The 25,721-nt window shown below is 38.7% G+C and overlaps 1 long non-coding RNA gene across 1 annotated transcript; it reads right to left on the bottom strand.

Annotated features, from left to right (window-relative positions):
- Positions 1 to 9,483: 9,483 nt before the first annotated feature.
- LOC103709814 lies at positions 9,484 to 13,792 on the bottom strand. Its single transcript, XR_604515.3, has 2 exons — positions 13,643 to 13,792; positions 9,484 to 9,872 (listed from the first exon to the last, which is right to left on the bottom strand). It is a non-coding gene; the product is annotated as an uncharacterized LOC103709814 (long non-coding RNA).
- Positions 13,793 to 25,721: the final 11,929 nt, after the last annotated feature.

Below are 25,721 nucleotides of genomic sequence, written 5' to 3'. Positions count from 1 at the left end.
GCTTCCAAACATTGTCAATGGTTGCAGTTCAAAAAACAAAGTAAGCTTCCAAAGAGAAACCATGTACAAATCCAAAGGGAAGATGGTCTACTTTAACACTTTAGATCTATTAGACTTTGCTCCAGCTAGAACTAAGCTGGCTCCTCCAATTGAAGGAGCGTGCATCAGCAATAGTATGCTGTACCAGTCTGAACTGGGGCAGTATAGAGCATACCGTACTGTTCTAATTCGGTATCAATATTCAGTACGGAAGCATACCGACACTCAGTACAACAAAAAAATCTCATACCATACCATACCAATACTATTATAGCGTAGCATTGGTATAGGGTCCGATTCCGAGACCGCGGAGCATTAGTGACTATTTGAGAAATTACACCAATACCACCATGAATATCCATTGTCCAAGCAAGTAACAGATTGGGTCTAAATTTGCTGGCGGGCAAGGCATAGTCCCATCAATATGGTCCCATAGCTGATGACCAAATGGTTGAGGTTGAATAGATGTTGCCCACAACTTTTAGGTGGCACGACCATCTAATAGAATGTCCACATTGATGAGTGAATTGGTAGAAGATGCCATGGTTGTAGGACTACTTAAGGTGGCCTCTAGAACTCCTAAAGATGACCTTGAAAGAGTGCCTATAGGAGCTAAAGGTGTTCGTTGTTGATTCATAATACTTAGGGTGTCTGTTGCCCTTTTAGTAACCACTAACAAATGGCTTGCAGGACCTTCCAGTGGTGGCTTTCAAAGTGGTCAGTTGGTTCCTAATAATGTCCAAGCAAAAGCATGATTGTAGGCCATAGCAGCTAATTGAGACAACAAAGTATCCAACATGTAATCTACAGTGGCTGTCGCTGATTCCAAGTGGTTAGTTGGCTTTTAATAATGTTCGAGCAAAACCATGAATGTAGCCTACAGCAACTAATTGAGGCAAAAATTATCAAATATATAATCTACAGTGGCTGTCGTTGAAATACAATGCTGTAGAAGCTCATTCAGATGTTCTTAAAAGTGAGTGCTTGTATATGAAAAACCATGACAACAACAACTATGAAGCTATTTTGGATATTGGCTATTTAAGGTGCTTCGGAGATATTTGAACAAGGGATGGATCAAGCTCAAATGGAAACCCAAAAATAATTCAGCAGAGTATGATTAGCTGATTTTAACTCACAAGCCAATATGGGTTGATGGGGTTCACATGGTTACTTCTTAATATTATGAATTTCTGTACTGGTGGGGATTTCTGTGCTGGTGGGGATGTGTTTCTTCTTAATATTTTTATATTTATTTACTTTGACCTTCTCACAGCATAGGGATATTTTGCTTTTATTCTTTAATAGATTCTGACCGTCATGTTTTAGATTAGATTACCCTTCAATATTTTTCAAAATACATCCCAATCAATAAATATATTGCTAAAATAAATTTTATCAATAAAAAAAAATATTTGCTCTAAATGTTAGGACTCATTAGGTTCGCAGAAGGAATTTTTTCTCACTAGAGTGTTTTTCCTAGAAAGATGATTCCTAAAAATATGATGCATGAAAAAATAATTTTGGCATGTATGGTTGATCATGGAAAAGTGACACATTGCAGAATTATTTATATTTGATTGAGCATCTACTTTTGTAGAAAAGTTGTATGAAATACTTATTATACTCTTAATAAAGGGGAGACCCTATTTATTGGTTTTGATAGCTTAAGTATACTTTTGGAATAAAAAAATCTCAATTTCCAACCAGTGAGAAAGTAGCTTTTCCATGTTTTCAATGAATTTTTCTTTTATATGAAACCTGAAAATCTTATTCTCATAAGAATGTTATTTTATATCTCTCTTCTTTGAAAACACCAACCAAATAAGAAGTATTTCTTTGTTTTTCCGTTGACCGTACTTTTTCTTTTCTTTTTCCGCAAACCAAACGAGTCCTTAGAGATATGCTGTAGACACCTCTCCCTCTCATATGCACGTCTACACTCCCCTCCCCGACCCATCTTTCTCTCCTCTCCAAGCATATAAGTAAAATAATATTAGAAATAATTTTAAATTATTAAATTCAAAATGAATATATAATTGTGTTAAAATAATAGCATTATTAAACTTGCCAATATTTACATGATTTTTTCAAATGATATGCAAATCTTATCTAATATTATTTCCAATAAACAATAAGTTTTTAGATAAAACGATCAAATAATAAATATTATCTAGTATGATAGGAGGTCTTTGAATATTTTTTTTTAAAGAACAACTGAGGATATTCTTTTGCAACTTATTCATCCGATCATGTCTGGTTAATGCATACATAGCTAGTCAATTATCCGATGTTTTATAACATAACATTTATGTGTGGCCTTGCATAGTTTTCCTCTTTAAAATGTTGGTTTTTTCCCAGGTTACACTTGTGCCATTTCCTTTATTCCGTTTTTCTCTTTGATCCCATGATAGAACCTTGACTTCTGTTCAGAAGCATTAGATGTGCAATTTTATGAGTTTGATTTGTCTAATTCGGTTGCTGTTCCCATGAATTCAGGCAAAGAGAGGTGGCCTCGCTTTTCTACCTTCTAGTCCATCTTTCCACAACACTAAATCTATAGAGGGGAAAGCCACTTCATTGCTGCTATACATAAATGGCGATCATGAATATGTTATCTTTGATCCACACAGTAATGAAGAAAATCAGATTGGCAGGAATGCTTGGAAAAGTCAGCTACCTCCTGAGGAAGCCGGTGAGGCTTGCATTATTATATCTTTGCTAGCAGCATCACTAATATTCTCGACCTTCTATACACTGATCTTTCTTGGTATTCACAAGTTTGCTGAAATTTTCCATCCTTTACTCCTTGGCTCTATAATTGGCCATCTAATCTGCCTTCCCCTGAAAACCGTTGTACTTTGCTCTTCTTTATACACAAAATCCAGTTATATTAATAATTGGAAAAGACGTATCTACTCATATACTATTTTGCTATGTTGTAATGCGGTTTGGATATGCATCAATCTATGGGGAGCTACCTGACTTCAGTTTGAAGAAAGACCAGATTCCACACATCCCATTCGTGCCATCAAAAAGACCTTGGGAGACAATATTCAGTGGATCATCTCATGCTCTTCCACCCCTCACCAAACTTTGTTCAGCATTTTTTGGCATCCTTGCTAGAATAGAGACCAAGTGTAAACGAGTGATATTTGTAACATCTCTGTATGTTCAAATTCGCCTCGTCAGAAATCTGCAAAACTTCTCTACCGATCTTGCTGTGCAACCTGAGGAGAGCTAGTCGGTGGGATTGACAACTTTGATGCATGTTTATGGGATGGACTGCAGAATCAAAAGAGCGGAAGGCATTTGTAATTATATTGGCTTTGTATCATGTGATGAAGGTAATGTTGGTGGCAGGGGGTGGGTTTGGTATCTTGGAGGAGATTCAAACTGCAAAAGCCAGAAGCCCAGCGTAAGCGATCAAAATCTCATCTGGGTTACAAAAATTTTGTAATTTAGCTGACAGTTTTTGTACTTGAGCAATTATTTAACCATGCGAAAGTTCCATATTTTTTTTCAGATAGGCTGCTGCTTCCAGTAAAGCTTGGTGCCTTTTGCTATTATGTGTATATTACCAATTCCGTATGTTTGCACTTCATTGACCGGATTATAAAAATAATTGGATGTCTTTCCACGGTTGTTATCTTCTCTTTCTGATATTGTTTCCTTGAATTCCTTAGTCCTGTGGATATTCACATGAACTGAAATAGCGAGAATCCTTGAGATATTCCACTCTCAAGTTCCCCCAAATGTAAGATGATCCAGACGCCTAAAACAGACTAGGATGATTCTTGTTCAAATGCTCGGGTTATCTTATTTATTAATTGATTTATTTATTCATTTAGGTAACAAAAGCTTGTAAAGTATTTGGCAGGTTTGTATGTGGATTTCCGCTGTGCTGTTGTACAAATCTCATGCAAAACAGTTACATTGCTGATGCATGGCTTCTCTCTTGATGAATGGAAAATCAAGAATTTATACTGCATAAGTTCAGCATTTAGCAATCTTTGCCCTTTGTTGTGATTATGTACGGATAGCTGCCATGTAAGCTTGTCAAATGAATGCGTGGCATAAATCTTGTAAAAGTGGAATTCAGATAGGTCATGATTGTGTTTACTTGAACAGCATGTTCACATGATAGTGATCTTGGTTCCTATCCAAGCATGATCTAGATTCATGGAGTCATATGGTTATCAGGAGAGTCCTATATTATAGTCCTATGTTGCCAATTAAAGGGGTGCCACCTGAGTTTATGAGACTGGAAAAACCCTCCATCAGATATCTTAAGCTTTTGGGTTGAAGCCAGGCTTAATGTGCATCACAACCTCAATGAGGAATACCAGGACGAGTTAGGACTATGATGAGTGCATCACGAGATTAGATAGGGGAGATTGTTAAGATCTATATAGATTTATAAGCCTAGGCCAGCTTCTCATTCTTTGAAAGCATTAAGATTTCATACATTTATTAGACAGTCAGTTTCCATGTCAAAAAATATGACTTCTAGGATTTGCATTTCAGGGACAGAAAATTGTAGTTTCACATTGCCATGAGGAAAATTGCAGTAAGTTTCTTCAATTTTGGGAAAACTGAGGTTCAATAAATGCCAAGATCAACTCATTGGTCAACTGTTCACTTTCATAAATATGATGATCTTTTAACTGATTATTTTGTTGCAATCAAGTGCCACAGGATTTCAGTAGAAATCACTAGCTAATCTATTAAAAATCTGTAGCCAATGTTAATCATCCTATTGTTAAGCACTTCATGTCAATATTGTTGCAACAGGTGTAGCTTTCCTGCAGAATTGCATGATAGGTTAAAAGTGACTCATAAGCTGACCTAGTTAGAATATTTCTCAGCTGTTCATTGGATGGGATTGCCTAGATTTACATTGATATTGGAGATCTATTGACCAAGTTGATAATTGTCTGCACCTTTGCTTTAAATTCTTCCAAGAAGCAGGAGAAGTTCAGATGCTGATGGAACACCTGAAAAAACTAGATATGAGAATTCTGTGCTTCAAATATCTGTTGAGCAAATAAAGATGCAAGGAGTTCTTATAAGATCTTAGATTATACTTTGGAATCATAGCCTTCTTGGTATTGGTGCAATGACTTATAATATACAGTCAATATTTCTGCTGCTATAATTTTAATTATGATCAACACGGGAGCATCCGTAGTTACATTTAGGTAATTACTGCAACAGGTCAGTTGATTCGTAATAATATTCCACTCGGATTAGATGTGAACCTAGCTAGGTTGCTACATGACTATTTTCATTTAGACACCAAATAGACCAAATCAAGGTTTGTTGTGTCAGTGCATCCCATATCGGGAGTACCATACTATATTCGTACTAAACTGAGGCTTAGTATCGGAGGCATTCCGAGACTCAGTATGCCGAATCAACTAATGTATCGAGTACATAGACACTATATCTGTATGTTACCAATATGGAGATAAGTACCAAGATTACAAACTTTGGACAAAATACCGTGTCATAGTACTTTTATTGTTAAACATCAAAAAGTCGCCAAAGATACTCGTAGAAGTGGACAAGATATATGTGAACATACTGTGAAAACTTCGAATCTTTTGGAGGTAGCATATTTGTTGCTGGACTCAAAACTTAAAAAGGATATATATCAAGTGGTAAGATTCCAACCACCTATTTGACTATATTCTTTTTTCTAAAAGCTATAGCGTTGATAAAATGGGAGAAGTATTTTTTCATAGAAAGTGGTCATTAATGAAAGCTACAACACGGGGTAAATCCAAAAAATAAAAGCTTTGCAAACTACGATGTAAGAAGAATTTTATTAGACAACAGAAGATCTGCAAACATCTTGTTCTACGAGGTATTCCGGAAAAAAGAGTTACTAATAGATTGGTTAGGGAGGATTGGCTCTTTCTTAGTCGATTCTTCCAAAAACCTTATACTTGTGGAAGAAGTGTTTACTCTCTTGGTCATTACAAGTCGAAAAACTCAGTAGGTGACCGCCATACTCGACTTTCTGGCCGTCAAAGTTCCATCGGCATATAATGCTATTTTTGGTTAGCGTGGTTTAAATACGATATGAACTGTCGTATTGATCTACTACCTCATGATGAGATTCTCCACCAGCACTAGGGTTAGCAAAGTCATAGGCGACTATGCGGTGGCTCGGCAATGTCATATAGCCATCCTTAGAAGGAACCAAGATTTGCCGTACCGATACCGATAAGCGTACCGGTCGCCCACCAGATCGGTACGGTTCCGGTTCGGAACTGGTTTAAACCGGTACCAAACCGAAACACTTTTTTCCTTTGGAGCCGGAAAGAAGAAGAGAATGAGAGAGCGAGTGGGGGAGGGAGGGAGGGAGGAGAGGATGCGGCCGCAGCCTCCGTCGACCCCCTGCGGCCCTCTGCGGGCGGCGGAGGCCTCTCCTCCCTCCCTCTATTCCCCGCTCTCTCTCTCCTCTTCATCTTCTTCGGCTCCAGCTGGATTCGGCCCGTACCGATTTTCACGGCTCTGGTGTACCGGTTACAAGCCGGACCGGTCCGATACAGCCCGAACCAGCCGATACGGGCCGGTTCGTCAGACCTTGAAAGGAACACTAAGCCCTTGAAAACATTGCCTATTGAAGGTCTAGACATCTGGCATGAGCAGAAGGAGCAGCATGAGGAACCAGCCAAAGTGCTCACCTTTGTCCTGCTCTTCGATGAAGGCAACAGCCAAGCAATTCAGATCGGTTCGTTGCTCAACGAGGACACAAAGTATTAACTCGTCAACTTTCTCTGTTCCAACACTGATGTGTTCATATGGTCAGCCACCGACATGCCAAGTATAGATCCTTCTGTTGTGATGCACAAGTGTAATATAGATCCCAAGCATCGACTGGTGCAGTAAAAAAAGAGCAGCTTTATCCCTAAGCAATAGCAGGCTATCAACGAGGAGGTTGGCAAACTCCTTAAGGCCGAGATTATTTGTGAAGTAGACTACCTGTAGTGGATCGCTAAGGTGGTGCTTGTTAAGAAGGCTAATGGGTGTTGGAGAGTCTAAATCGACTTCATCGATATTAATAACTATCCAGAGGTTAGCTTTTCACTACTGAGAATTGACCAACTTATTGACACCACCTCGAGCAATCAGCTTCTCAGCTTTATGGATGCACTACCTGGATACAATCAGATTAGGATGAGGAGAAAATGTCATTCATCACCAACAAGGGGTTACATTGTTACCAAATGATTCTGTTCGGATTGAAGAACGCCAGAGTTACATACAGATAGCTGGTCAATCGCATTTTCAAGGATCAAATTGGCCGAAATATGAAGGTATATATGAATGATATGTTCGTATAAAGCTAGAGTGTTGAGTATCATGTCGCTAACCTGCACAAAGCCTTCTAGATATTGAGAAAATACCATATGAATCTCAATCCTAGCAAGTGAGCATTTAGGGTCACCTTAGGAAACTTCTTGGGTTTCATGGTATCCTAGCAGGGGATAGAAGTCAACTCGAAGAAGATCCGAGCAGTGTTGGGAATGGCACCCCCGAGGACGATAAAGGAGGTTTAGCGACTCACAAGTTAGGTAGCTATCCTCAGTTTGTATAAAAATCAGCAAAAAAATGTTTTCCTTTCTTTAAGGTTCAGAGAAATGCCAGAAATTTCGAATGGACTGAAAAGTGCCAAATAGCATTTGATCAATTGAAGCAGTACCTTGGGTCCCTTCCACTTCTCACTAAGCTGAAGGCTGGGAAGAATTTGTATCTTTACATAGCCAGCTCCTCTATAGTGATCAACTCAATCCTTGTCAAAGAAGAGCATGGGAATTAGAGATCTATTTACTATATGAGAGAGTTGCTCTAAAACACTGAGACAAGGCACCCAAGGATGAAAAGAGGCCTAGTCCCCGATCATTTCAGCATGGAGATTATGGTTAAGCTCATACTATTATGGTAATGACTGACCAGCCATTAAGGCAGGTACTGTAGAAATTAAAAACTTCTAGTTGCCTGATCAAATAGGCCATTAAGCTTAGAAAATTTGATATAAACTACCAACCTAGGCCTACCATCAGGATACATGCACTCGCTGACTTCATCGTCCAGTGTATTGTACTGGAAGCTGAGGCCAAGGCAAAAGTAGAGACTAAGGTCGAGGGCGAGCAGAGCCAGTCGAAGGCACTATCCTTCTGGATACGCCATGTCAACAGATCCTCTAGCTGTGGGGATGTTGTCGCCGCGTATGATCTAAGGTTCAATTTCAAGAACTCCAATAATAAAGCAAGGTACAAGGCACTGAAAACTAGGTTGAAATTAGCTTGAGCTGTCGGAGTAACACATCTCAAGATCTATAATAATTTGCAACTGGTCATCAACCAAGTCCGAGGAGAGTATGAAGCACAAGACTTGTCTATGATGATTGTAATGGTCAGCTACTCCAGCTTGCCTGGTGATGAAATTTTCACCCAAATCTTGGCTGTCATCATCAATCCACTTCTTGCATGCAAGATTTGTAACTTTGGCCAGCTACATCCTTAGATGCAGCTGCATCTACTGGGAAACACGTGGATGAAAGATCTTGCTCGTATACAAGTCTGATGCCAGCAGAGTTTAGGAAGCTACATGTGGAGCCAAAATCTGATAAACTCCAGCAGTTTCAATCTGGGAATGGCAGCAGTGACAATTCCCATCGACAGCTGAGGCCTTTATCAGATCTTCGACAGCAGCAGCATCTCGTCCCACCGAAGTCGCATCTTAAGAAAAGCAGGGAATCAATCAGGACTTGCCATAGTGGGTATTAGAAATAGCTCGCCAGCAAAGTTCCTTCTTGTTGGCAATGAATCACAGCCAGCTCAAATGGCGAACCAGCCAAGTCCTGCACCTTCTCAGGATCACCTGCCACTTCAGCATTAGGTGGAGGTTGGAAGCACGAGCAGTGACGACGAATCTCATCAAATGTTAAGCCTAATGCTGCAGTGCAGCGAAATTAACCCCCCACAAGATTTATTCAAGTCTTTGCTGGGGTATGTAACTTACCATTCTCTCTAAATGAGTTGTGGTGACTGATGCTGGTGAGAAACATTGAAACTGATCATGTAGTTCTAATTATACATAGCCTGGCATAATTTTATGGATGGAAGTATGAAAAGTTCTCTGATTTAAGAAAAATTCCAGGCTGCTCAGCATCACAGATGGAAAAATCCAACCATTCGGACAATTTCAGAGAGGCAAGCCATAACTTCACATGAATACTACCCATGCTAAGGTCAACTCAAATCTACATCTAAGAAAAATTGCAGCAGTAGATATTGACCCAAAGAACACGAGGATATGAACCGAGAATATGATCCATGCAAACCCAGGGATGCAGCCATCAGCGACACATTGCAGCAAGATTATTTTCTCAACAAAGCCATGCGAAATATTTAGTCTGATGACAAATGCAAGCAAAAATTAGACCTGCTGCAAACATAAGCATCTTAAGAGACATTTTCATAGCAATAGCTCCAAACATAAAGGTGTCTTACTCGGCCCTAGAGAAGTCAAACAAAACATAAGTTATCTTGCTCGACAAAGCATATTTAACTAATCCCTGAAGTTGCAAATTAAGCACTGAAAAATACAAATGACAAGGCTTTTCCCCCCAAGAACACCATCCCTCCATGAACAAGCTCCCAACGTAAGCTGGGAGATTGAGATCTTAGATCCCAACATGACATCCAATGAAGAGAGGTTAATCCATAGAGGTTGTCCTTCCATTTGCCCATCTACTTGGACCTCTGCCTCATCTTTCGGCGCTTCCTCTTTAGCCTCCTCATGCGCTTCTTCTTCCACTGAAGGAAGCAAATGAATCAAGATCAAGTTAAAAGAAAGATATGATGAGACAGAAGCCACTGACAAGAAATCATGGGAATGAAAAACGAGTTGCAGTAACAAAGCGTTCATAGGAACATAGGAAAAATAACAGATGGAGGAGCAGGGTAAATAAAAACTACCGGTATGCAATCTGCATGTCAAATTTCATACTAATTGTAATAGGGAATACCCCAAATATTCCTGAAGATTAATGATCTATCTTTGGATAACCATAACTTTCACGCCGATACATTTATATTAGGCAGCCACCAACAAACTTCAACAGTCAGTTACCTATGTTTCTTAGACATGTCTGAGTTTGTTTTGACACTATACTAGAAAAAAGATAAAGAATAGCAAGAACGGACCCCACAGTATCTTTAGCAATCACCTATAAACAAGGTCATGTTCTACCACAATAGCTGTATCCACCATAATTATTAATCAGCTTAATTACTAAATTAATCCCTGAGGTTTGACCTCCAGCTTATTTGAGTCCTCAATTTTTTTAAAGTTGCAATGTTACCCCTAACCTTATAAAAAGGTTCCAAATGAGCCGTTATTGTCACTTCAACATTGTTAAATCAAACAGAACTGCACAGGTAACGTGCATTTTATGACATGGAAAAATGACATCAATTACAGGTTTGAGACATGGTAGAGAGAGATAATGGGGACAGAAAAATTGCCACATCACCATCTTGTTTGAGGAAAAAATTCCACCAAAGAGGAAGGAGATCTGGTTTGCAAAAAAGAAACAAAAGATTGAGAGAGAACAAGAGAAACAATGGATTGAGAAAGAGAGAGAGGGAGGGAAGGAGGGAGAAGATTGCCTGGGTTTGCAAAGATGGAAGCCCCTAATATGGTCACCCCCATCTGTTTTTGTGGGAAAAGTGCATCATTGAAGACTTCATGATAGAGGCCAACCCAAGGAGGTTCTTGGGTGCAAGAGCTATGAGGTGGGTTGGCTGCCTTAATTTTCTTCTTTCTTCTTCCCACGAGGAGGCCTATCTATTTTTTTTCCTCCTTTGTTTGATGCACAGAAAAATAGAGTGAAAAGCGTTGTGTGCTACCGGAGAAACTGCAACTGTAAGGATACCAAATGAAGAAGACTTAATGTAGACTATAGGTTTCTGTTGTTATATATAAGTAAGATTATATGCTATCTTCCTCAATGTTAATTGATTATACAAGCAAATGTACTATATGAATAATTATATATTCATTTGCTTATGGACCACTTATGCAGGATCCCAAGTATTCCTAAATGAGAACCTTTATGGGCTAGGTAGCCATGATCTCCAATACTTTCAAAAGCATTGAACTGCTCATATTTTACCCTGTTGCTGGGATTGGTAAGTTATCATCTTAGAACTTGTTAATTCTTGATAACTTTTTCTAGAGCATAGTATTGGAGTGATTCAGCATGATCCATGATATTAGGAGCTTAGCAATCTAGTCATCAGTGTGCTAAGCCTGATGTTGGGTCGAACAAAAGCATCATCCTGATCAGAATTGTTGGAAAGGATCAACAGGTCCAGTTTCTAAAGCATAGTTGGTGCTCTGCATTTTAATATCCTCAACTGAGAGCCTTTCTAGGTTGAAGCTCACCATCTAGATGTGGAAATTTATATTCTATGGATGGGAAGCAAGAAAGCGTGTTTCTCTAGATATATATGTGTGTGTGTGTATATATACATACATATATATGTGTGTGTGTGTATATATACATACATATATATGTGTGTGTGTATATACATATATATATATGTGTGTGTGTGTATATATATATCTTGTTTCTCTCCCTGTACAAGCTTTGTTCTCTCTTGATCTCTTGTTTTTTTCCTTTGCAAACCAGAGCACCTCCCTTTTTATTTTTGGTGGGATTTTTCTCCAACAAGAGGCTGACATGTCAATTTTTCCCTCTCTATTGTCTCTCTCTACCATATCTTGGACCTGTAACTAACGTCTTTTTGCCATATCATAAAATAAGTGCCACCTGTGAAGTTCGTAGCAACATCAAAGTGATGGTCATAGCTCATTTGAAACATTTTTATAAGGTCAAGGGTAACATTGCAACTTTTAAAAAGTTAGGGACTCAAATAAGTTTGAGGCCAAACCTCAGGGACTAATTTAGTAATTAAGCCTTATTTATCAGACCATTATCCACCAAAGTTTTCAATATCATCATCAATCACCATATTCTCAGCTCAATAGATAACAATATAGCATCTGTAAATAGCATATGCAATAGTATCTCCTACATAACGACAGCAACAAATATAGAGTAAGCAACCATAAACAAAAGACTGCTTGATTAAGCACCTTGCTCTGATCCCAATACAAGGGAAAATCCAATTCATTCGAATACTTATCAAAGCCCAGTAATAAACAACTTCAACACAATCCATGCATATGCAAGCCTTCCCTTTTCTTTTTGGCGCATGCCTTCCCTTTTCTTTTCGATAGTAGTGCATACATCTTCCTCGGTGTCCTCCAAAATTAACTATAGCACTATTTTATCATATGTTTGAGCACGATAAAATATCAAATAAAGATTCTGCACATTATTCAAAATTCTTTCTCTTGCCTAATGAAGAAAATAGACTTCATGTAGTACCATTACAAAGCCACATCAACTATCATATCCAATTTCTGTTTATTCTGAAACTTATTTCACCATTCCCCTGAATATTTATACGATGTACCTTAACAGACAGCTTCTATGGTAATCTGTGTATTATGTGCATCCATCCTTTTGTCATTACGTGTGGGCAAACAAAATTTTGCTTCAATCTCTGGCCATTATTTGTTCAAAATCTCACTGCATAAGCAAATTAACCAGAAATTTTCAGTTCCCAACCTGCTGACTTCCACAAGATAACTTATATATCCAGTTTCAGTACGCTTTTTTAAAGATTCCACTAAATTACTAATCCAAATTCATATGCACCAGATCTAAGTGTGGCTCCTCAATGTATATCCCTTCAGAGGAGTTCATAAAATAATTGTTTAGCATTCTCCTCAAATATGCCCCAAAATCAATATATCCCCACAAAGTGCCATCTCAAATTTTACCATTCCAATTTGAACTAATCCATACAAACGAATTACTGTACTCTTTTCCAGCTATATATCTACAAGAAAGCAATATACAACAAGAAATAAAGATAAAATTCCACGCAAAGAGGGTTCTCTAGATCCCATTTTAGCCATATAAGTTCCATGCATTCAAGTGTTACAACCATGCAACAATCATATATTTGACATGTCGGACATACAAATTTCTTTGAAAAAAAAATGAGGTTCAGGATACTCAAACGTAAAAAAGCATTCTTGGGAATAACAGATACAGGAAAAATAAAAGAACAACGGCACATAACCCCAAAAAATCAAGTATTATCGAATGGAAACAAATGAAGCTTGTTAAAGGCGTCAAAAGTTCAAGGCGATCTCCCAGAGGATCGAGAAATCAAAGCCCTAACCCAAGAATCCAATCACCAACAAATCATCTTCAGAAAGATATCAAGTAAGTTCCACAGCCTACAAGATCATACTATTACTCAACAAAGATCTAAGCAACAAAAACCTAAAATCACGCGAAAATCATCAAAACAAGTTCAAATCAAATCCCAATTCCCAGTTCCATGTTCGGAAATTCTAATCGATTACGATCAAAAATAAATAAATAAATAAATAATAAACGTAAGGATCAAGATCCGAATAGAAACCTAAGAGATCTTCATACCTTCGCCCTCATCGTTTCAGGGGTCTCGAGCTCTCAAACCCTCGCTTCGATTTCTCTTTGCGGACGAAGGGGTTCGAGTTCTGGGTAGGAGGAAGAAGGAACTCGCGTCCTGGGTATTTATAGAACTAGGGTTTAGAGGATTCCAGAGACGGACCCTAATTCCGATAGGGTATTCTTAACGGACGCGATTTGATCTGACAACGGGGAGATCCCGACCGCCCGTTTGGCCAATGGGTTCGCAATGCGAACCGGGTTTGGACCGGGGAGGAGTTTGGGTCGGACTCGTGGTGTCCGCAGGTCAAACTTGCATCATGAGCTTTTAAACTTTACATCAATTTAAGCAAAATCCAAACAAGGGCTGGGCAAGTGAAAATGTTCAATTTCTTTTAAATCATGTCCAGGTTGATTAAGGGTGAATTTGGAACAACACAGGTGATTTAAATTGTAATAATTAATATAGCATGGTTGCTACAAGAATGGAACATTTGGTGAGCCAACGAGCACAAGTGTCATACATACCCAGATTTCCATACATTAGATGTGGTTGGTAAGGTGTTCATGCGCCATCATTTGAATGCTATTAGTTGCACATTAGCAACTTATGGTCATGCTTCCACTTAATTTTCACCCCCAAAATTACAAGTGTTGATGCCAATCGAGAGACATGTGAAGCACATAAGGATGAGCATGTTAATGTGGGCAAAAATGGTTGATACCAGAAATCATGGGGGATGGAACTTGATCGTGGTGCAACGAACGAGCTATTTGAGTAATTGTTCGAGTATTTATCATGCAAAGACCTTGAAAGGGCACTCCACCATGATGATGGATTTCGACAAATTGGAAAGTCTAATAATTAGGCCCTGTTTGGCAGAGCTGTTGGTAATAAAGCTTTTTCAGCTCTTTGCGAACTTGTTCGGCAGCTATTTGAAGAACCCTGAGATAGGAGAATCTCTTCTATGTCTGTTTCTATTTGTCCCAAGGAATTGGGTTAGGAAGGTTCAGTCCGCCCTAATGTGAGATCCAAAGATTCACGCAAGTCGTTGATCCCAACCCCTCGGGTAATCAAGGATGTCCGTTGGATTTAGAAGGAGCAAGTTCATCCAAGAGTGGCTCTTTTACCGTGGAATGGCGAGGACCAACTCCCTCGTCAATATGAGTTGCACTGTAGAGGAGTGCACATTCCACTCACTATATTGCCATTGGTGCCAAGACTTAGATGAAACAGTTGGCCATGTTATCCTTCAATGCCCGAGAGAGCACAGAATTTGGTGGATGGCATTGGGTAAAGGGGTGACCATGGATTCTTAGCAATCATAAGAAAGGATTCCTTATATACTTGAAGGAGGAGCTGCTGAGCAGTGGGATAGCATAAAGGTAATCACTATCAGTTACATCCTTCACCAATCACCACATTTAGTTATCTAGGAATAATTGTCATGGAGGGGAAGAATTCAGAGACCTTTTCTAACCTTCATGAAGGCCCAGGTGCAGGAATCCAAATACATCCATGCCTCCACTGCTGATTGGTCTTTTACAATTGGGGACAACGAGGCTTCCATACTGCAATCCATATGCTCATTTCGCTTGGGAGACCTCATCCCCTAGTTTCATCAAGATTAATTTCAATGATAGCGTATTGGGTGGCAAACTAGGGGAGGAGCGAGATCTGTCATCCGCAACCATATATCAGCTCTATTGGCAGCTAGAGATTGTCATCTCTAGGACATCACAGCACCACTTGCAGAGTTGAGAGGAGTCTGGAAAGGCGTAGCTTATGGCGACACTGTTCTAGGGGCTATTGATGTTATGTTGGAGGATGACTCCTAAAACGATATTTAGTTGGATTATGGATGTTGGGGGAAAATGGATTGCTCAAAGCACGGAGATAAATCGCTGACACTTGATGGTGAGCGTGACGACAGCAACTCTCAAGGCACCCGACCTCAAGGCGCCCGACCTCAGTGTGCCCGGCCCCAAAACTTGCAACCTTGATTTCGGCTAAGTTGAGCTCGATCGACCTTAAGTCCAAAGAAGACTCAGTCAAAGGAAGAAGCAGACCTCCCCACTCCACCAAAAATCAGGTCCCCCTCCTCCTTATCTGGGGTCCAATCCCGCGATCTCCGCCTCAACGACTGTCAACGATTAAATGCGCACGATCTCAATGGACCGCCAGCCAGCCCAAAATCTCGGACCGTCTACGGTAACTCATTAATTCACACGATCACGTCCAATCACTACGGTAACTTATTAATTCGTACAGTCACGTCCAGTCTCAGGTAACCCCTACACCCCTCTTATAAAAAGGGGATTTCTTTCTTCTCAAAGTAGGGGATCTTTTCACGCAATCTCTCTCTTTGTTCCACAAAAAAATCCCTCTGACTTGAGCATCGGAGGGCCGGCGCCGGAACCCCCAGCCACCGGCTTCTTGCAGGTCCTCCGAAGAAAGCCGTCCGCCGCCGCATCCTCTGCCTGAGCTCCTCCTCCTCGATCCACGTTCACCCCTGGGTCCAATTTCCAGCAACACCGGAAGTAACCAATACCCATGGTGACTTACACCCTCTCCTCGAGGATTTGAGGAAATTGATCTCTACGCTACAATCGTTTAGAGATGCTCATATATATAGGGAGGTAAACAGCATAGCTAATCGGTTAGCCTCATATGTCGCCAATCATTCAAGTTCGGTCATTTAAGATTCAGCCATGTCGATTCCACAACCCTCGTCGGATCTGTTATTTGTTGATGCTTCTGGATATATTTACTATAGGGTAATATAAGCATGCCATCTTACCAAAAAAAAAAAGGGCACTCTAAAACAAAAGACCTTGAAAGGGCATCTGACCATCTTTTAACAACTCCCCAATGTATCAATGTCGCCAAGCATCCATATCGTAGAAGAGAAGGTGATCGTAGTGATAGTGATGTACTCAAATGCTATTTGGTGTATTTAAGCAAGCTTATCTATTGAATCTATAAGTTTTATTTATTTTGCATTCTTATTTCATCTATTGAATTATTTTTGTCATTTACTTCTACTACAAGCTTTAATTCTTAAGTGTACGTGGCAATATAGCTTACTGTCAACTTGTTCGATCAAACCTTGATAATTTAGCCTAGTATATTTTGACCAATTTTAATTGATCAACCTGATCAATTATGATTCCCCGGAAATTAAGTTATCGCATGCCATGATAAATAGAAGTTACATCTAAACCATAATTTATAAATTCCAACAAACTGAGCTACAAATATTTTCCACATCAATTTGAAATATCTTACTGCTCCACAAACTCTGATAGTTTGACTAACTTCGGCTCCTTTCCCCTCAAATCCACTACCTACTCATAACAAGACTTTAACCTTTTTATTGTGGGTCGTTGTGGTCCATACAAACTCTTGGCCTAATTCCAAACTCTATAAATTTCACTCCCACCAACCACATGTATCAACTATCATAGGCTAATAATGTGATCAACTTTTTTTTTCATTGCTTTTTTGCAGCTTTTATCATCTATCGACCATGTGCATCGCAAATGCAAGACACTAGCAAATGTAAAATGACAACCAGTTCATATAGCAATTACATTTAATAGAAAGCTTGTAAAGAATTCACGATTTGGAAATGACACATAGGTCTCATATCAGTCACATGATCAAAAGGGTCCACCTTGTCAAGTCAGACCTCATGCAAATTGCTTCTAGACTCAACAAGCCACTTTCTTTAAACCAAGCTTTCTTATAGAGAAAATATTAGGTACCTCGACCTTAGACCAGATCTCCTCCTTTACCTAAGATGTAAGCTGAAGAGAACTATCTCAGCCACAGCTGAGCAGTCGACCATCCAACGTGAACTCCTCGGCTCCAATCAAAGAGCCGATCGACCGAGGAGTCATTGATTGGATAGAATAATTGGCATAAGTCGACAAAGACTGACAGTCCCAACAAGTGACAGCTCTGGCAGTCCGCAGTCGCAGTGGCATCGTATCCTACGTCCCACTAGCGTACTTTGCTATCCACATGGACTAGCACCCATGTCGCAGTTGTACCATCGTCACTGAATCCTCGAAGCTCCAATTTGGGTATGAAGCATCTGGAAAAAGAGAGTCCTCCTAACAAAAGAGTTTTTCTATAAGAATCTCTGATAACAAAGCTTGCAATTACACCTTTTGCTTGAACACCACCATCAAAGTTTTCCTTGAGAATATTTGGCTCGCGGAAAAGCCATTTAACTAGAGGTGAAAAGGATGATTAAAGAGAACCACAAAGCTGTCCACTCACTCAATGGAGTGTTACATGGATGTACTATCATACAAACATATAATGTAATAGCTCAATCTACAACTATAAGATATAATATGATACAATAAGTATAACATAATATATAGCATATAACATACAACATATAATATATAAGAAAAAATTATAGAGACATCTCCCAAAAGTTTAAAAGTTTTAATTAGCCACCAAAACTTCATTGCTGGCCTAATCGTCTATTTGGAGCTTGACAGAGTTAACGAAGTACCCAAAGAGGTAGGATCATGACTTTCACATGATCTCAAAGCACTACACCTCTATGATTCATACACTTGCATTAATCTTAAAGCGCTCTATCCTCTATCATTCATACACCTGCATAGATCTTAAAGCACTCCATCCTCCATCATCCATCCAACTGCATAGATCTCAAAGCACTCCATCATCAGTTATCTATCCACTTACACATATCTCAAAGTGCTTCATTCTCTATTATTCATCCACCTGTACAAATTTCAAAGCACTCTGTTTGTCATCCATTTGTCTGCACAAATCTCAAAATGCTCCATCTTTCATTATGTATCCGCTTGCATAATATTAAAACACTTTATCCTTTGTCATTCATTCGCGTGTATAGATCTTAAAGAGTTTTGTCCTCTATCATATGTCCACCTTTATAGATCTCAAAGTGCTATATCCTCTCTTTTCCATCCATCTACACAGATCTTAAAGCACTATATCCTTTATCATTCATCCACCCATAAAGATCTCAAAATGTTCCATCCACTATCATCCATCCGCCTGCAAGATCTCAAAGCATTCCATCCTTTTATCATCCATCTATCCGCACAAATCTCAAAGCACTATATCCTCTATCATCTATTTCCTATATAGATCTTAAAGCACTCCTTCTATCATTCGTCCGCCTGCATAGATCTTAAAGCGCTCTATCGTCAATGCACCTACATAGATCTCAAAGTGCTCCATCCTCTATCATCCATCCGCCTGCATAGATCTCAAAACACTCCATCCTCTATCATCTATCCGCTTGCATAAATCAAAAATGCTCCATCCTCTATCATTCATCTACCTGCATAGATCTCAAAGCACTTCATACTCTATCATCCATCCGCTTGCATAGATCAAAAAGCGCTTCATCCTCTGTCATTCATCTACCTGCATAGATCTCAAAGCACTCTATACTCTATCATCCATCTGCCTACATTGATCTTAAAATGCTCTATCCTCTGTCATGCATCCACCTACATAGAACTCAAAGCATTCCATCCTCTGTTATTCATCTACTTAAACAGATCTGAAAGCACTCCCTTTAAATTCATGCCAAAATAGGAGTCCCTTGCTAAGTTAGTGGGAAGGACAATTCTAGGATTTTACAGAAGTTTAGTTATTAGGTGACCCTCACGTGCTAAGCCACATTGCAACGAATTTAGAGTTTTAGTGGCTAATTAATATTTTTTAAATATTTGGAATTTAAGTGCAGATAGCCCAGACTTGAAGAGGTGCATATGTAATTTTTCCTTATGTATAAACTATCAGGTCCGGTTCCACTAAAACCCCTTGAACCCTTTATTATATCAGCTATGGGCCTTTTAGTTTCTAAGACGACTACAGAGCCGAAAACTCATATCATCTGGAGAGCCCACAAATCTCTCTCGTTGCCTATAATGCCAATTATTCTCATTAGATAGTCCAGTTAAGTAACATACTGCATCTAAATCTCCCACAGGCAAATTTAACTACATAAATGGAATCAGGAAGGTTTTTTTTTGGAAGGGCATATCAAATGTCGATGGCTTCTACTATCTACGAAACAAGGACATAGTATGCAAATCAAAAATTGAAGGTGGACTAGGTGTGAAGAACTTGGAAGAATTTTATTCTGCACTTTTGGCAAAATGGAGGTGGAATACTCATGAAAGATAGCAGAACATTGGCAAAAATTGATTCATAAAGTTTACTACATATGAATATCTGAAATCACAAGAATCATAAATTTAAGATCTTATTCATCATTATGGAATGATATTTTATTCAGCCATTCCGGAATGGCCCTACATTTATTGTGGGATAGGGTAATAGTATCAGGTTCTGGGGATTGTTGGATAAGGTCTTCCTCGTGCATCCCTTTCCAGTTCTATATAAGGCTTCTTTTAAAATCAACATAGCTATCTCTAGATTTTGGAATAGAAGAAGTCATAGTTGGCATGTGCATGTTCAAAGGCTACTAACAATGGAGGAGGCATATTTGGTTGGGGAGAGTTGGACTCTGAAATAAAAATAGAAATGAGTGACTTTCATTGCATCCAAGAAGTCTTATTTCCATTTCGATTCTATAGAAAATGAAATATCCCAATCCCCCAAATCCTAATCTTTATTTCTTCCTCCAGTATTCAAATTCCATTCTGATTCTAATTCCGATTTCGATCATGAACCAAACACATCAAGGGATATAGCTCTTCTGATTTGCATTCCAATCCGTTCCGATTTCGATAGTGATTGTGAACCAAACACATCTTTAGTGCAAATACTAAATTCGTTATTAAAGCTTTCTACTCTTTGCTTAACACAAGAGGTATTAAGTCACCTATTTATCCATTATCGTAGTATACGACTACACCGAGAAAAGTAAGAATATTTATGGGGCTTGCTACCTAGTATCAACTTCATATTAAGAAGGTGTTAGCAAAGAAAGATTAGCATGTTAGTTGAAGTCGCTGCTTTTGTGGAAGATCAATGGAAACTATTACTTTCTGCTACACTGTCCTTATGTGAAGCCAATTTGGAGGATGATCAAAGAGGTAATGAGGTGCAGAAGGAATCCACCTACCTTCCTGTCTCTATGGATTACTTGGAGGAAGAAAAGAATCTCAAAAAACATAAAAGTAGCTTGGGATAAACTGGTGCCAGCAATCACTTTGTTTGAGTGAAAAAAAAAAGAAACAATAAGATATTTCTAAAAAAGAAAAGTTGGCTGAGACGCTGACCATTCAAGCTCTGCATTTATTTCCATTTTTCTAAACTTAGACCACGAGCATTTAGGAGTGCTAATTCTTTATAGGCCTTGTCATAGGAAATTTCTACAGTAGCTAAACATATTGATTATAAATTAAAGTTTTCCATTAGTGGCTTATAGGACATAGGGTAGGTCTTACCAAACACATGTCAAGAACATAAGCACCAATTAGGGAAAGATTAGCATTCCAAATTTATAGAAATAAACGGAAATCACAATTACAAAGTTTGTTGTGCAATTTACACAGGGAGAAATTATATTCTATACTGTATGCACCATATGACCATGCACACCGCCAATTACATCCTCATATTCATGTAATAGTCTATCGAGATGAGCACTTAATGAATGAAGCTTATAAAAATAAGTATCGATTATGATTGGTAGCGTGCACGATTGTATGGTGGATATAATTCCTCTTTATGGAAGACAAGTTTGATTGCGTATCATATGATTTTGTTCAAACTAGAAGGTCCATTGTATGTTATATGTGACACAGCATATAAGGCAAGCTTATCATAGTTTCTACACAAAATAATAGATAGAGACTGCAATCAAGGAGCCCATAAACTTTCCTCTTTTATTTTATTTTGGATATTTTTCTTTTGTATATGAAATCACATATGATATATATATATATATATATATATATATTTGGAGTTATTCCTGAGAAAAAATTCAATATTGTAACACCATAAATATAAGGATATAAATTGGTTCCCCTCAAGATAGTGAGAGAACTTTCAAATATTGAAATTATTGTTACCTATTTTTTCTTTTATCCATACTTCTTTAATATCGGTGAAGATATGTCAAACACTTCATATGGGAACATAGTTATTTGAAGTTCTAAAAAAACTATGCTTGGAACTTATTCAAGCATAACTATATGATAATATCTATTTCAAATTATGAGATCATGCCATGTCAATATACTACAATAATTGGTACGTTTACCTACAAATTTTTTTTATAATTGTAACATAAATTTCATTGCCTAAAGTATTTGGAGATGAAAAAAAATTCATTATCAAGTTTGCAGCCAATACACCATCACTAAAAGTCTTTTATAATGGCAACATTAACTCATCACCAAATAATTAATATTTTGTGACGGAACCAATATTATCTCTAATACATCTATAATTCATGATAAAATATTTGATCCTTGAAAATATACAAATTTGTTGCCCAAACATTTATTTTTGTTGATCATTTTTTTACTATGAAAATATTTTTTCCATAATGAAAATATTTTCATCATTAGACGCTTTGGTAATAAAATTTTCTTCATCACAAGAAGATGAGCATTTGGCAATGATACTATTTCACAAATTGCAAACCATCAGTGATGGTTACATCATCATTGTTAACAGCTTATGATTAGCGGCAAAATAATTTTCATTGCAAAATGGCATATTAATGAAAAAAAGTAATTTGTCACCAATATATACTCTTTAATGACAAAGTATTATCATTATCTATTTTCTTATATTTCGTCGCTAAGCTATCTTTTTTTCCAGCTACAAGATTGATATTGACCATCTAATGTTGAATCACTTTTAAAGACAAAAAATTTATTTCATCACTAGAAATTAAATAACTTTTGCTTTGTTGAAGCATGGAGGAAAGGAAATAGAGCAAGAGGAGAGAGGGAGGAGAGGAGGCAACAACGGTAGTTCCCAATAGTGAGTGTTGGCGGCAGAGGAGAGCTTGAAACTTAAGTCTCATATTGGAAGAGTAGTAGAAAGGATTGTGCCTTATAAGGAGGGGCCACCCCTTCTCTTACAAGGTGCGTTTTGGATAAAAACGTGAGGATAGCGCACGACTCGTCCAAAGGGCTAGCACCTACGCAGACTCCCAAGGATAGCGCATGATGCGACCAACGCGGATAATACCTTGCACTAGAATGCACGGCGGTCTTCAGGAGAGAGGAGAAGAAGTCGGAGACTGCCGCACACCCCTCCTCTCTCTCTCTCTCTCTCTCTCTCTCTAAGCCATGCTTAGCCGAACAAGCGCCATGCTGCTACAGGGATGAGAGGGGTTACGCTGTACGCTGGCCTTCTTCGCAGTGTTGACGCGGGTCCCGCGTGCGGCTCGAGTGCACGCCGAGTTACAAGGTACAAAGGGGTCACGTAGGTGATAAGTGGCCCCCATATACCAGCCCACCAATCATTGCATGCCGGTGCTAAACTGAACAAGGAGTGGAGTGGTGCCGCTTAGTTTTTTCCCTCCAAGTGTATTTTTGGAAACTTTCAAACAGATCCAACAAAATAGGCTAAGAGGAGATTGGACAAGAAATGGCCAGCCGGGAGAGGCCGGAGAGGGACATCTTTGAAGGTGATTTATTATTTTTATTTTTGTTTAATTAGATCTTATATTTTTGTTTAATATAATGGTGCTTCACACAAAACGAGCATGAGCATAGCCAACAAAATCAAAAACGAGAATTCAGTGAAAAGAGATAGAAACTAACACTTAGTTTTCTCTAAAAAACTCTCTAGAATAATGAACCTCAAGGGAGGCGACTCGGCGAGCGGCATTGTTTTTCTCGATGACCCATATTCGCCCAAGAAGAACAAGCCACCAAAGATCATAGGTTCAAACAAAAGGAGATAGCCAGTGAATCACCGACCAATCCTTCCTAATTCACATCTTTTTTGAAAAAATGTCTTTTGTAATTCCTTACATAAGGACTCAGAAAATACCGGATCCCCACCTACACAAGCAAATTGTTGATAAAACTCCAAAATAGCATTTTCTTTTGACCCAATCGACATAAGTGGCTTGGAAGGAGCCACATCCTCTCGACAATTTGTATATGTTGTGGAGCATCAATCGTCCGTCAACATAGCTGTGTCAGGCTCCAATCTCTAGCTGATTTTGCTAATTAATCACTAATCTACCATTTTGGCTGAGATTTTTATGATTAATTTTCTTCCGCTCTAGGTGAAATCCCACATTATGACATAATATTTTCTAAATTGTCTTGGATAAGATAAGCCAAGATCTCAATTGTCTTGACCTCCACCATCAGCCAAGAAGGCCGAGATAAATCCTTGATCAGGCTTGATCGTACTCCAACCTGATTGGATCCATTGCCATCCCTACCAATTGCCTACCAAATTATTTTTCAAACTCCTGTTCAAGCAAGAAGACACAATGATCCCATGATCTACCACTAATTTGGCCCGCAGAGTCTCCCCAAGACCTTTAATGACTCAAGTGCAGTCCTGTGGTTCCATTATTTGTCCCATTCCATAATGACAGCCTATGCTTGCGACTCCTCTGACCGAATACCAACACTTCCCTTGCAGCCCGTTTTGGCTTCGAGCTCACGGGCTGTACTCTCGGCGGACACCAAGTCCCGCTACTTGCTTCCCTAAAACCTAGGTTACCAAACAAACGGCACAAAAACGAACGGCAAGTGGGGCCCCCTCCTTTGCAACGGCTCTTCCGGAGAAAAAAAGTCTCATGATCCTAGTGCTCCTCCATAGGATTCCTTCATAATTGGCCCATGGGCATCCAACCCAAAAAGCCAATGTGAGCTTGTTAATTTTGATTCCCTTTGCCTCCTTAAGGATTCATCTTTCTTTACATGAATCTGTCGGTAAATCACATAATAATCACTTCAAAATTTATACAGATGGATGGATAAAAAAGTTTGAAGTGCTTGAGATCTGTGTGAGGCGCCATCCAACGGTTGACAATCCGAAAGATACAATCCGAATCCTCTTTTTGAGGGTGCCTTTTGATACATCCTTTTCTCCCATTCTGTGCACCCTAAAGACATGTATATAGATCATCGTATAATTATTTTTGATTCTTGTCATCATAATGTAGCAATTAGCCTAATTAAGCAGGGTCCAACTTGGTACATCATTAAGAGGAGGAAAGCAAAAGTAGCAAAGCCAAGATAATATGCTCATATCTCCTTTATTTTTTGTTGTTGTCGTTGTTCTTTCTTAAAGGACTACCTTTCCGTGTGCTCTTGGAGGAGTACTTAGCACACCACCGGCCACGTTCTTAAATGCCAACGCCTGCCTGCTGCACTGCCATCTTTTTCCTCAAGGAAAAGTTAGTCAAAGGGTGACAAGAATTATTAATCATTAAACAAACGTATGCCTACCATGTGACTGGGTTTGGAGAGGGCAGGGTGGACCTGGATCCAAATTCGTCACACAATCCACTAAAACAATGTACTCCTAACTGGTGTTAGGATTGGCTAACAGCAGTTGAAGGTGCATAGCCTTGTGGAGAAATCTCATGTGTGCCTGCTCATCTTTCATTCACTGTGCAATTGAGATTTTTGCGCACAATCTTAGTGGAAATATGATTTGTAGTTGGTGTATGCCATTTAACGAGAGATACACTTGGTACACACATGGTACGTAAGGATCCATGTAGGAGTGTATTTAATCTTATATTAGGTATGCACGGGATAAATTTTGAATATTTCTTTCGATTAGTTTTTTTGAATGAGGTTCTGCATTATTACAAATGGCATCAGAATGAACGTGATTTATATATTATATAGACTAGAGAATACTACAGTACGGGCCTGTTTGAATGGATTGAAGGCTAATCATGATGTTTGCAATTGAATTTTGGTACTTATGATTGAATTTTTTTTGATATTTATGATTGGACAATAGATTTAGATCTTTAGCTCGATGAAAATATCATGATTTAAATTGGAGGACTATGTAAGAAGACGTGGAGACATGTATTTAGTTTTATATCAGCTATGTACTAGATAAATCTTAGATACTTATAAAAAGCACAGAATT

Source organism: Phoenix dactylifera, chromosome 16 (genome assembly GCF_009389715.1).
Source record: "Phoenix dactylifera cultivar Barhee BC4 chromosome 16, palm_55x_up_171113_PBpolish2nd_filt_p, whole genome shotgun sequence".
Lineage (NCBI taxonomy): Eukaryota > Viridiplantae > Streptophyta > Magnoliopsida > Arecales > Arecaceae > Phoenix > Phoenix dactylifera.
The sequence above is the reverse complement of the archived record's forward strand: the minus strand, read 5'-3'. Positions and strand labels throughout refer to the sequence as shown.